We start from the raw sequence: 12,840 nt of genomic DNA, 5'->3' as shown, positions 1-12,840 counted from the left end.
GCTCCAGCTTGAAGAGTCCCATGGTGGCATCAGAACTTTGGTATCTATATTTAAACATTTTTTGTGTTATTGCCATTATTTCAGAAAAAAGCTGATGATCTGGCATGAATGAATCCACTACAGATATATCTGCTGGAGTAAGGAAAGAACTTTAAAACTTTATGAGTTGAGAATTACCTCATTCATTTTTCAAAGGTTATTAATTCTGAAAGTTTTCTGTTTAATACAGGAGTAGACTTGGGTGTGTAAGGCAGAAGTTCTTCTAATTGTAGGCAAAGAGACTTGACTTCTCAGAGAACAAGAAGGAAAAATATAGCAAAACCCTTGTTGGAACAAGAGATACAAAAGCACTTAAAGAGGCTTGAGAGGAAAAGAAACACACAAAGGCTGGAGTTAAACAGAACTTAGTAGGATTTAGAAATGTACTTAGAAAAAATAATCCTCAAAAGAAAGAGAACAGCATCCCTTTCCACCCAAAATCAAAAAGGAACACTATTAAAATATTCTTAAACTTGTTCTTAAAGTATTTAGTTTCTTTTAATAACACTCATGATATGTTGGGTAGTCCAGAAGGGTTGTGTGTGTATTGGCAAACCACAGTAGCCTTTTGGATACTCAGTCTTCATCTAAGTGTGTTTCAGATATATGTGTGATAAACCTCATTTGCTAAATATGAGAGATTGATCTATTCTATAGCACAGAAGCTGTGTGTGATGTAATGAGAAATCTCGTTATCAGGACCCTTTTACTAAGACATTTCTGAAACTTTGTGATTGCTTTTCTTCTGGATCCCCTATACAATCTGCATTGCCATTCATTTTATTATGGAACACTATTGGGAGCAATGAGAAACAAAATTCAAGACCAGGCCCTCTCTTTCCTTTTTTTTTTTTTTTTTTTTTTGACAATATTCTTGTTCAGGTACTGCTGTGAATAGGAACATCATCCATCAAGAAGCATAGGGTTCAACAGCCAGAGTCTGGAGCAAAATAATCTGGCACTGCTGTTCTGGGCAGTGGATAATTTGTAGCTTTAGACAGTCAGAGTACATGATCTTTCAATCTCAGTTTCCCTTTCTGTAATATAGAGTGATGAGAATAATTTAATTCTTGTTATTATCTGACACAATATTTCTATTTACTACAGACATATGCAATGGTATGGAAATAGCCTTAATGAGGATTGTTCAAAATCAGAGCATATCCATCATTCATCATTTAATTGTTTCAGTTTTTTTAGTGAAGAAACTGAGTTCATAATTGAAGAGACCAAAACATTTAAAGGTTGGGTTTGTATTCTGGAGAGTATTCAGAATTTCAAGAAAACTACCCCCCCACTGTTTCATTATGAGAAATATTCTAAAGGCTTTCCAAAAGTTTTGTCTTTATGCAGAACCACAGTCTGTTTATTTCTTCATGCCAAAGATGAGGTTTGGCACAGTGTTGTCCCATACCCTTGCCAAAAGCTCTCCTAAGAGCACACTCAGTTAGTTTATATTACTACTTTTGAGAAAGGAAACATTAAAGAACCCATATTTTTAATACAGTATAAAGGTCCTCTGAAGGCTGAAAATGCCTCCCTCTGGCCCCACCTCACTGCAAAGGACTAGGGTATGTGAGGGAAAAAGGAGTCCTACAGTCAAAGAGCTGCCTCTGTGTGAGGCCTGGGAGCGAGGACAGCTTCATTCTAACCCTCGTTTTCCTGCAGGCTACGTTTTCAAAAAGTGCTTCTAAGTGTGGTTGCCCAAGTGGAGACAACCATGGCTTCATTTTCAGCAAGTCTGGGCAATTTTAAACACCTGTTGATTCAAGTGAAGATGGACCTAGGCTGCCTCCTGCCAGTGTTTCCAAACTTCCAAACAAGTGCAGGGTACCCAGTATCAGGTCTGTCCCTCTCCCTCTGTGTCCCTGATGCACTGACACATTGCCTTTGCAGCTTCTATAAAGGGCCACTAAGCCAGAGAAAAGCCATGGTTATTCTATTTATACATGTAAATATAACTTGTATATAACTTGCATTTTCTCTGCTCTTAAATTGGTATAACCTGTAACTGATGTCTGGAACCCTGGGCCTCTCCCTGCTACCTAGAATGATGTACCAGGCATAATTTTTAATTTTGTCTTTGGCATTGTCTTATATATTTGGGAAAGAGAAACTTGAGGGTTCTGCTAACTCTGCTGCAGAGACTGCTGATCACTAAACCATTTCATTTAAACACAGAGGGTTTATTTTTTTAAACTTCTGTGAAGTCTTGAAATCTGAGATAATACAAAATTTGAACAAAGAAGGCTATTGCCATAGAAATGACTGAGTTTGTAGCTGTATTATGCACAGTGAGCAAGCATTTTAGGTGATTTTTTGATGATCTTTGCATTGTAAAAGAAAAACGTAAGTACATGTATCTGTGCATCTGTGTATCCATTCAACCACTCAGAACTCAGACTGTACATTTAGAAATGGAAGCCAGCTGTTAAAGCTGTCACCCACTGTGTATCTGCCTCCTCCTGGGGTGTCCATTCAACCCCACAGGCTCCATGGGGCAGGCACAGTCAGCTATCACAGAACTCAGCTGAAGCAAGGAAGACACTTTTTTCCATTTGAGTTCCCCACGCCATATGACAGCCAAATTTAATTTTCAAATATGCTTTTTCCCCCCTAAAGAAGCTGCCAGTTCCAGAATTTCATGTTCAATCATCTTGTTCAACCACAATGCCTCTTCCTCCTAGCGATGAGTCCAAAGAATTTTCATTAGGTGGCTGAATAGCTAGATGTTAGGCATGTCTGTGCAAAATCTGCATATTAAATCTGAGTGTCCAGTCTTGCATGGGTGGGATCCTTTCTCTTTTCTCTTAAGAATACCTGTCTTTGAGACCTAGCAGAGTTGTGTTAGTGTGTATCAATCTTCAGTGTCTAGGTCCTTAACACTTTTTATTGAAAGTTAACACTTGAGTTACAAAGCATTTCCGGTATGTTATGAAACTGAAAACATGCTGAGAATTCTTAAAGTATTCAAAGAGGGAGTTATTTTATAATCTGCAATTATGCTCAATACTGGTGTTTCAGGATATCGTAGAAGTGGAAAACTTTAACGGGATGGTCCTCCTGTCATAACTTCACACTGATACTCAGATGTCAGTCCTTGGAGAACTTTGTCCTCTTTTCTGCTGTAAATAAATATTTTGTTTAGTTAATCTGCTGGAGGATTTAAAAGGAAATCAACATGTTCTGTAGACTCAAAGAGTGAGGACTGTTTATTTGTACATTCTGACTGCCTGCATATTACAGGCCAAAAAATATTCTTCTGTCACATCTGCACTGAGCCCAATTCCTTCCATGTTTGATTAAAGTGTTACCTGTGAATGTAAACTTGTGAACACAATTTCTTTTGTACTGATGTTGATTTTGAAAAACTTGCTCTGAGCTTGAAATGAATAAAGTGCCGTATCCAATGGCACTGGATTCTCTGGTTTTCTAACATGGCAGAAGCTCTAGATGGAGCCTCTCCAGTGTCTGGGAAATTCCCAACAGTTCCATACTGGTAGATTTTCTGAAGCCTAATAGGATATAAACCTTTAATTTATTAGGGTTAAAACCTTTATTAACACCATTCTGTTCACCCATCCAGTGATTTTTCTGCATGTTGTTAAGAACTTGATTGTTTCTGAGGTGTCTGCTTTTATCAGATGTAGTTGGAATTGGTGATCATGTCCAAAAGATTTTTGAAGGGGTAATATGCATGGAAACACTCATGCAGACAAAGCTTGACTGCATAAGATTTGTTTCCCTAGAGATCTGGCACCTATGCTGTTAGACATATCTGAACCTCTGCGGATTTTTGGTATTCTATTCTTACTATCCATTAGAGAAGGAGAGATAAAAAAGTTTCATCAGATGCAAATTATCATTCCCAGAGGATATCAGCAATGACCAATGGAACAATTTCTTTCATACATTCTGGCTCTTTCTGAGGTTGTATTGCATCATGGTGGGTCTTTGATAAATGTGTTTGAAATACACTGGCCTGATAGACTGCAAATGAGAGTTAGCAAATAATTTAATTTTTTGTCATATTTTCAAAGTACTTTGTCATGTCAACAGCCAATAGGCAGGATGCAAGTGAAATGTCGAGACTCTGTTTGCCTTCACTTCTGTTTGTATTTGCTGTATCTGAAGATGCTCCTGGCTCTTGTTACAAAAATACTTTTCATTTAGAAATTCAGACCTCCTCTGATGTAAGCCCCAAACATTTCCATTTCTAAGTGCGAGAAGTTGATCCCTATGTAATTATGAAGTGGTGCCAGGTTCTAACCACACTACCTTACCTACCCTAGTCCTTTGGAAATGTTTTACTTGCAACAACTTTATATACCAAACATGTTTGTTTAATGAAAATGTTGTTATGATAACTATAAACAACATATTTTTTATATGACTAATGTTTTCATGAAGTTGGTTTCATTTTCACAGGTCACTGCTTCCTTTTCCTGCCTCACAAACAGTTTTCTCAATCATTTTCGGCACTGAGTTGGTGCCTCAGCACTTGGATCTGTGTCATATGATTTGATCTTCTTTTCAGTGTTCTCCTATTTGTCCCTGTCCATGTGCTGTTTTTTCTGACACTATTTTTTTTCTTCTTGTGTCATTTTATGACAGTGTTTCTCCATGATGTGCTTGTTAAAAGAGGTGAAATATCTGGAAAAAAATAGACTTTTTGTGAGAATAAAAAAAAAAAAAAAAAGCAACTGACCAATAAGAAAGTAAGTAATTTCATTTTTTTCTAATTTCTAACTTCTTATGTGCGTGTGTGTTGTTATCTTAAAATCTACATTCATGACTTTATCTACAACATAAGGCATATTTTGTAAATGAGCTTAAACACTCTATCAAATTGTAATTATTCATGAATAGTCTCTCTTTTTTGCTAATGATATGCATCACACTAACAGAGTTTGATATACTGGTTATACAAATAAAGTTCATCTGAGGTAACACAGTTTATTCCTTTCTCAGGCATCCAGCCTGGATCTCAGCTGCAAAGTAAGTACCTCTCCACATCTCATTACCAAAATAGCAACCTTCTTAATCCTTTGCTGTGAAGAACAAAGGTTCGATTCAGTCTCTGGAGCAGAAATAGGATCTTATTAATGCACTGGCAACTACAGTGTTGTTATTTTTGTTAGAAAAGAGAGAAACAGGAATTTGCTGATATATGTTAGATTAAGGACTGTTATTGTTTTGAGATTAATTGGATTGTTAGCTGGGCCCTTCCAATGTCAGCTGAAAATCTACAAAATACCTTGCATTTTAATATTCTGGATGAGATCAGGAGCTGCTTCCTGGAAACTCACTTCTATTCTTTGATTTTGTTCTGAAAGAATCACTGAGGCTATCAGTTAAATGGTGTGTTGTTTTCTGTACAGGGAGAAAAGTTCTTGTGCCTGTCTTGCCTGGAGTGCTGGCCTTGCTGGACTCAACCCATTTTCCATCCAGTGGATTAAAACTGAGACCCAAAACACCAGCGAGGTACCTCATGCTCAGCCCTTGGGGAGGTCTGTGCACTGGCCGAGTGTCGAGGCTTGAACATGTTACAACAGACCCACGAATTCACATTTTGAAGTGTTAGAGCTCCAGTGATGTTTTATGGAGCCTTTTCTTTCTTTCAAAATACTTGCAGTCATGTAGTGTTGGGCTGCAGTGGGCTGTAACATTTGGGATCCCTGTGGAGTGGACTCTCTCTGGCAGCTCATCAGGATGAAAAATGAAATTAGGATTGCAGAGAAGAACCAGAGAAATTCCACTTGGTGAATTAAATGTTATTGAGCTTGAGGACCTGGAAAAGAGTTAGTGATGTATCTGGGTGAACTCCCAAATTGGTATGAATGACAGGGATAGACAGTATTGCTTAGAGAAAAAATAAATGCAGTGTAACTGATCTGTTGAGACCAGCAAACAGTTTCTGGAAATGACTGGTGCTTGATAATTCTTGGTGATAGGCAAATGGCATTCTCCAAATTACGTGTGGTCCATTGTGTAATTCTGTGTGGGTGTGGACCTTTGCAGGTTATTGGCCTATGCCACCTGGCACAAAATGTGTTTGCTTAAGTCTTAGCATGTAGAACTTTGGGTGTTTGTCTTCATGTGTATGTGAAAGGTTCAGGGTTAAGTGAGGGAGAACTAACCAGAAACTGAGATCAGCAGAAGCATTCTGGATAACTGTTCCCAGGCCTGAGTAATGAGGACCATTAAGATGGCATTTGCAGTGAACCTCAACTCCCTGCTTTTATTCCTCATGGTTAGGGCAAACCCTATGTTTGGCCTGCAGGAGATATGTCAAGATAGACAAAGATATGTCTATTGATGGAGTATGCAGCCCAAGACTTGTGGCTTGAGTATGTGAACTATTTGTGAGTTGGAAGAGATTTCTGAGCATAGTCTAAGGCAATTATGTAGTATTAATTGCTAATTTATCCTGATTGTCCATGTTACCAGAAGGCTTTAAGTATCAAGTTTTGATAAAACAAGAATGTTTGAAGTATCAATAGGATATTTGGGCCCAAGTCTGTTCTCTGTTATACCACTGCAAAGTTGGAATACTTGTATTGACTTCTGAGTGACATAGCAAAACAGGACTGGACCTGAGAGACAAAGTTGTGAGTTGCCTGTGTGTGCCTTGGGCAGTGAAACAGCTGACTGAAGAAACAGCTCATGTACTGCTTGCATTTCCCCTTGATGGTTTCCAGCTGTCCTCTTATCCCTGGCATGCAAAACATTAATTAGTTTCAGCTTATGAAAATAAGTATGAGGCAGTGTGTGCTACCCACCTTAGAGTGCTGCACATAAACAAGGCACTGCAAACAACGAACCGTGCTCACAAATGCTAAGTGACATTGTTGTTATTAAGCCAGGGGCTGAGTAAAAATAAAGTTCCTTTGTTGCTAAACATAGTCTAGATGGTTTCTCAGCCTGGCAGTAGAGGAAGACATGCTTACATGCTGGAGATCAGTGTGTATTGCACCTGGGCCATACAGCAGAGGGTCACAGACATCATGCTTTCATCTCCACAGGTCTTTTAGTATTAACTGAGGCAAGAGATGGGAAAGAGCTAAATAGGACAGTAAAAGAAGAAGATATTTCTTTTTTATTCAACCCATAAACACATATTTGTAGGATATTAACAGTTTGGGGGGGTTTTGTCAGTGTAGTTTTTGCACATTTTCAGATTAGGGTTCCTGGACAGCTTTGTAAGAATTTGTAAGTATAAAATGTACTCAAAAAGTTCACACACCTTAATTTTCAAACCTGCTAGTTTATTGTCACAACACAAGACTGAATAAGTGGTATTTTTGTGCTGCTGCAATAAGATCTGCCACTACCTTGCTGCCCAAGCTGGAAGAAAAGTATTAGCAGAAACTAACTGAAATCAAGAGATGCAGGAGAAAATGCATTAAGCAAAGCATGAAAATACCAATGTCTCGCCATTGCTAAAGAAAGATTTTGCTGAATTGGATGGACTGCTATTGACTTTGTTTAAAGCAAATTGAAAAGCAAAACAAACTCAAATTTAAGTGAATACTAGAGACAGTGGACAAGGTTATGCAAAAGTTGGAATATGTATGGATGCTGCAGTCATGATGGAAGAATTTCTGCAAAAAGGAAAAGAAGGTGTTGACAGGTTGGTGTTGCCCAAGTAGAAGTGTTGTATAAGCCTGGAGAAATTATCCCTATGATTTAAAAATATAAATAATAAATGAACTACAGATACTTGTGTGGACAGTAATGAGTCTGGACAAATATACCACTAAAAACCAATGATTACTTAAGATTACTTGGAAAATGAATCATACTGGGATCATCAAAGAACAAAATTAGATGAATTGTGGTTGAAAAATATTAAATGGGTTTTTTGGTTTATGGTCATAGAATGTAACTGTGATGAAGTTGTGTTATGATGGTGGAGGAGAAAACTGAGTAGAAAGCAGAAAACATGTTTGGAAGGGTAGGTAGAAATCTCCAAGCATGTAGTTTCCACGTAATTTATTGCATTAAACTAGATATACATTGGGTAGAGGTGGTGGACAAACTCACTGTTATGTGTTTTGCTATAAAAATGGTGAGTGAAAATCTCTATCCTGGGGTCAAGAAAGGGCTGGAAGAGACATGGTGGAGCTTCACTGTAGGCTGGGGCTGTAGGTGAAAGTGGATAACATTCAGAAGCAATCCAGTTTTTATTGATCATTTTCACATTTTACTGTAGAAAGATAAAGCAATGCACACTTTGTGTGCATTGTAAAAAGTCCAATTCTATCAAAGCATCTGATGTTTATCTCATTTCTAAAATGGGTGCTGGTGTAGCAAATCTCATGTGTTGCCTAGTTGCCATGATCTTAACCAGAGGGTTTTCAGACTGCAGTGCTGAATTTAAATGTCTATCTCATCCATTCAGTAATACTTTGTGAGGTGCTGGTATTCCCTAGGGACCTGTCACCCTACAGAATATGGGAAATTAAATGAGTGAAAGGAGTTCGGTAGACCACATATTGATTTTATGTTTTCTTCAGGAGGTGAATCCTGAAGGAACACATGCTTTTGAGCAGGAAGACATTCTGTCTTAGTGGAGCAAGACTTTGAAGCTGGGAAAGGAAAACCAGGAAGAGTTTTGATACTCAAAGTAAGGAACAGTCATATCAATCCAGAAAACAAAGGAAACTACCATGTTCTGGCAGGCTTTCCAAATTAGTGAGCAAAGCCAGCCTTTATTGAACTGTGAGAATATTGCTCAAGATTCATCCTGCATTTCTACTCCTAACTGCCTGAGTCATTGAAGGTATGTCTACTCAGGGTTTGGCAGGCAGATATGAACTCACTCTGTCTATGCTCCAAGCTGGCTGGATGAAAGCTGCCTGGGAATGGGAATCTGTGTGGCCATCATTAGTATATGGCTGAGCCTGAACTAATAAGTTCTGCTGAGAAGCAGAGTATTTTCATTTGGGATCAGAATTAGAGGGTTGCAGTTACAAGACTTTAGGATCACAGGCAGCTTCTATCAGGCCATCTTGGAGGATTTGCAGATGGAATTGCATCTTTTTGCAAATCTGCCATGGAATTGCATCCTTAATATGTTAGAACGGTTAGCCAGATGTGATCTGGAAAAATGGTGCCCTAAAGGCAGCACATTCTTTTAAAATAAATCTTGAGTAAAAATCCAGAGCCAAATTCCAGCTTTAGCAATTTGTTTTCAGATGCTTTCTGTCAGGTCTGAGGATTGATGTATGCTAGTGCTAAAGACTGTATATTTGAATCTAAACCATGTTTAGATTCTAAGTCCATTGAAAGGACTGTGCACAAATGAGCACCTTGCAGTAATAGCTGCCTGAATTAAATGTCCCTCCCTATACAGTCCATTACACAAAACACTTGCTCCCTTGTTTACAATGAATGGAAAGTGCTAATGACAGCTGATTTATCTGATGTGTCGGGCTCCTGAGCCACTTAGGTACTTTTGAAGATGTTCTCTTTCAAATTACTTTCTGAAATTTATTTCCATGCCTCTGATTTTCAGACAAAAAACCCTGTTCCTAAATAAATGCATGAGTGTTTAAAAATTATTTTGTCCTTAGCCTCAGGAGTCCATTAGTTGCTATGTTCTGGAAGCAAATGAAAACAGTGCATTCTGTAGGATATAAAACTATTCTTTACTGTGGCAGTGGATCACTGCAATCATTAGATTAATACCAACTATTATCATCCAGGATGCTCATCTGGTTTTACTGAGCTTTGTTAACAAAATGGAAATGATTAAAGTCATCCTGTCTGTCCCTCTAAAGTTGTGCCTGTGAATGAGTCACTGTTTTACAAATGGGTGTTGCCAGACACTGATATTGAATACGGCTCCAGCCGTCAGAGCTCTGGGTCCAGCACCACATTCTTGGAGTCCAGACTGGAACACTGAAATTCCCATTGAAATCTGTGGGAATTCTGCATGGCCAAAGCCCAGCTACCTTTATGGCTGGCCGAGGCAGCTTAGAGAGAGCTGTAATTCCATGCATGTAGTAGCTTGGGGACACAATGTGAATTTCATGCATCTCTTCGCTTAGTCACTTGAAACCCAAGATGGAATTGAGGATACCACACTCCACTTAGGCTCTGTTTTCTTGAGGTCAGCTGAGTGCCCAGTGCTGCCTCTGGACGTGACACCTTCCATCCCGCTGGCAGAGCTGTGACTGTGGTTTCTGTGCTCCCTGGACACAAAAAAAGAGGTTTTTGCACTGAGCAAACCCCAGTGTGTCAGTCAGCTGGCCTGCCCTGCCCGCTGCAGTGGTCCTGGCTGGCTGCACCAAGGGTGGAATACGCTTCAGCCTTTTCACAGACATGGAGTTGTTTGCATGTCCCAAAAATAAACGGCTCCCAAAGATCCTGCGGAGTTGTTCACAGTTAGCTGTGTCCTATGGGCAAGGTAGATCCAATAGTTAATTTTGCTTGTTTGCCTGACATATGAGACAGGGACTGAATAGTCCTGGCTTTGGGGAATTTCACATCTGGATTCAAACTCTTTATGGCTACTGTTCCCTAATCTGTGCCATGGGCTGTTCCCAAGTCATAGTTCTGTACTTTTCCAAGCTTTGTGTTTCATATCATCCCCTCAGGGTCATTTGTAAAAGTGGGAGGGCCAGATTGGTAGTTGCAAGAAAGAGAAGTCTCATCACTGACGTCAATGCAGCTCTTCCACTTTAGCAAGGGATCAGGCCCATCTACCAGTGTCACGGTCTGCTGGGGAGGAGGGGAGGCAGCCTCAGAAGTGTTGGGTTTGCAGTTCGCCAAGTGACAAACAGAGAATCTGAGTGCGGTAGCCAGGCATGTTACAAAACACGCTGTTGGAGAGACAGCTCTCTCTGGAGGCTTCAGCCTTGATTTACTTACTCCTGGTCGTTGTCCTGATATTCCATGGTTTTCAGACAATTAAAAAAAAGCTTAATATATGGACTTCTGTGAGGATAATTGGCTGAGATCCCTTTTGGGATTTCTGGGTGGTTTCATGTGGTATAGGAGGCCAGTTGTTGGCATAGCTGCTTTTGTGCAGCTGGGTAAGGCTGTAGTGGAAAATGCAAGGCTGGTTGCTTTGTGTTACCAAATGTATGACTACAATGATAGGTTTAAAGTAATTTAAAGCTTCCAAACATTTTACAAATCTTCATATATTTTAAATAATTTTGGAAGCATGAATTTAAGGGAATGATCCTGGGTTGAAAGGAAAGGAGTCTGAAAGATCTGAGTAAGGCAGAAAAGAGCTCAGGTTTTCTCAGGTGCAAAGGGGAGTAGAGGAGGGGGGAAAGGCCACAGAGCTTTTCAGAGATCCACTGGTGCTGTTTCCAGAACTCTGCCCATTTCTTCTCCTGTGCTTTTGCTCATCTGAACAGTCTCTTCAGAAATCAGCAATTGGAAACACATAACAAGTAATTCTCTTTGCCAGGTAAATGGGAACAATAGTTGAGTGGGAAAGAATGAATCACTGCCATTAACAAGAAAACTAGGGTTGCTCTCATCATCAACACAATGCAGTGTCTATTCTCAAATGTCAGGGCTAATAACTCATCATTTACAAATTAGACTTAACCCCCTCCCACACAAACCCACATAGCCCTTGCTAGCCTTCAAGCTTAGGTTATAGCTGCCTTTCTCTGAGGGCTACCAATAAAACCTTCAAAATACATATCCTCCAGACAGTCTGGCTTCTTTCAAGATCAAATACTCCTCCCCTTTTCCCTCTGGATTTTGTTTTAATTACGGCTCCATCACTGAAAAATGTGGAAAGCCCATCTAAGGCCCTAATTATCCTTAATGTAAGAGGACCATTATTGTCTACAGATGAAATGAATAATACAACCAGTGAGAAAGATTCCAAAGTTTTGATTACCTTAATAAATTCCTAAAAGTGAAGGAACTCACAGATCCTTATCCAATGCAACCACAAATTATTAATGCAGGTGGGAGTATCAAAAGCTAGAGTGTTTCAGCTGGCATCTTACATCTGTTGAGATGGTGTTTTTCATCCAGTGTACTGATGGATTATAACTATAGCCACCCAGAAAAGGTGTAACAAAGATGCCAGTTTCCTAGATAACCATCATGTAGGTGTAGAACATGAGATGCTGCTAATTTCAGACGTTCATCAGGATATTAATAACCTCCATACTTTGAAAGTAATGGGCTTGTTTGAATTCTTGGTCCTGAAATATAGAAAATATCCAGGATATGTTTTTTATTCAGGATGGCTTTTAAAATGAAGTTAAAACAGGTAACTGGAAAAAAAACCCTACAGAAACAAAATTCGGACTTTTTAGTAGAGTCAATTTAGCAAATTCTGATTGCCCAGTCTGACACCAGCAGTTTTTTATTAACAAATAAATAATTCTTTCTTTCTCTGCAGATTGAGAATTCTTCAAAGTGATTTATGCACAGTTCTTAGCACAGCTGTTTGCTGGGGGTGTGTGCTCTGTGTGGGGGATCTATCAGCAGTCTGGCTACCTCTGTGTGATCTTGGGTAAGGCCTGGATAAAAATCAAAGGCCAGATTGTTCTGTTTTTCCAAATGTGTTGCCTGGGGCCTGCTAATTAATAGAATGTCTAGGAATGTCATACATCTATTGAAAAAAAAGCGTCACTTGAAAATTGCTATTGTTTTAATTGAATGTTGTCATTTTCACATAGTGACCAGTATCTCAGCCTACCAGTCTTCTTGAAAGAGCAAACTGGAACATGGAAAAACTGGACAATCATAGGGAAATGCTGCCTGTTTTTAAGTTATTTTTTAATGTCTATCTCACAGAGTCATAAATGCTCTCAC

At 39.2% G+C, this 12,840-nt stretch overlaps 1 long non-coding RNA gene across 1 annotated transcript in view; it reads left to right on the top strand.

Moving 5' to 3' along the window:
- Nucleotides 1–5,513, top strand: part of LOC148184031 (uncharacterized) — an 83,741-nt gene extending 78,228 nt beyond the window's left edge. The window contains exons 4-6 of the long non-coding RNA XR_015772958.1: nucleotides 4,654–4,757; nucleotides 5,011–5,037; nucleotides 5,421–5,513. This is a non-coding gene — a long non-coding RNA (uncharacterized LOC148184031). The remainder of the gene's footprint in view (nucleotides 1–4,653; nucleotides 4,758–5,010; nucleotides 5,038–5,420) is intronic.
- Nucleotides 5,514–12,840: the final 7,327 nt, after the last annotated feature.

This window comes from Pseudopodoces humilis, chromosome 7 (genome assembly GCF_049639895.1).
Source record: "Pseudopodoces humilis isolate 2021_Gansu_Grassland_sample_001 chromosome 7, ASM4963989v1, whole genome shotgun sequence".
NCBI classification, from domain to species: Eukaryota; Metazoa; Chordata; class Aves; order Passeriformes; family Paridae; genus Pseudopodoces; species Pseudopodoces humilis.
The sequence above is the reverse complement of the archived record's forward strand: the minus strand, read 5'-3'. Positions and strand labels throughout refer to the sequence as shown.